This window comes from Triticum aestivum, chromosome 7B (genome assembly GCF_018294505.1).
Source record: "Triticum aestivum cultivar Chinese Spring chromosome 7B, IWGSC CS RefSeq v2.1, whole genome shotgun sequence".
Classification (NCBI taxonomy): domain Eukaryota; kingdom Viridiplantae; phylum Streptophyta; class Magnoliopsida; order Poales; family Poaceae; genus Triticum; species Triticum aestivum.
Window position 1 is genome coordinate 608,009,277 of NC_057813.1, and position 1,219 is coordinate 608,010,495.

The window sequence follows — 1,219 nt, forward strand, 5'->3', positions numbered from 1 at the left end:
AAAGCACATACCTTGACAAATTTTGAAGAAGTTCAAAATGGATCAGGCAAAGAAAGGGTTCTTGCCTGTGTTACAAGGTGTGAAGTTGAGTAAGACTCAAAGCCCGACCACTGCAGAAGATAGAGAGAAAATGAAAGATGTTTCCTATGCTTCAGCCATAGGCTCTATCATGTATGCAATGCTGTGTACCAGACCTGATGTGTGCCTTGCTATAAGTCTAGCAGGGAGGTACCAAAGTAATCCACGAGTGGATCACTGGACAACGATCAAGAACATCCTGAAATACCTGAAAAGGACTAAGGATATGTTTCTCGTTTATGGAGGTGACAAAGAGCTCATCGTAAATGGTTACGTTGATGCAAGCTTTGACATTGATCCGGACGATTCTAAATCGCAAACCGGATACGTGTTTACATTGAACGGTGGAGCTGTTAGTTGGTGCAGTTCTAAACAAAGCGTCGTGGCGGGATCTACGTGTGAAGCGGAATACATAGCTACTTCGGAAGCAGCAAATGAAGGAGTCTGGATGAAGGAGTTCATATCCGATCTAGGTGTCATACCTAGTGCATCGGGTCCAATGAAAATCTTTTGTGACAATACTGGTGCAATTGCCTTGGCAAAGGAATCCAGATTTCACAAGAGAACCAAGCACATCAAGAGACGCTACAATTCCATCCAGGATCTAGTCCAGGTGGGAGACATAGAAATTTGCAAGATACATAGGGATCTGAATGTTGTAGACCCGTTGACTAAGCCTCTTCCACAAGCAAAACATGATCAACACCAAGACTCCATGGGTGTTAGAATCATTACTGTGTAATCTAGATTATTGACTCTAGTGCAAGTGGGAGACTGAAGGAAATATGCCCTAGAGGCAATAATAAAGTTATTATTTATTTCCTTATATCATGATAAATGTTTATTATTCATGCTAGAATTGTATTAACCGGAAACATAATACTTGTGTGAATACATAGACAAACAGAGTGTCACTAGTTTGCCTCTACTTGACTAGCTCGTTGATCAAGGATGGTTATGTTTCCTAACCATAGACATGTGTTGTCATTTGATTAACGAGATCACATCATTAGGAGAATGATGTGATTGACTTGACCCATTCCGTTAGCTTAGCACTTGATCGTTTAGTTTTCTGTTATTGCTTTCTTCATGACTTATACATGTTCCTATGACTATGAGATTATGCAACTCCCATTTACCG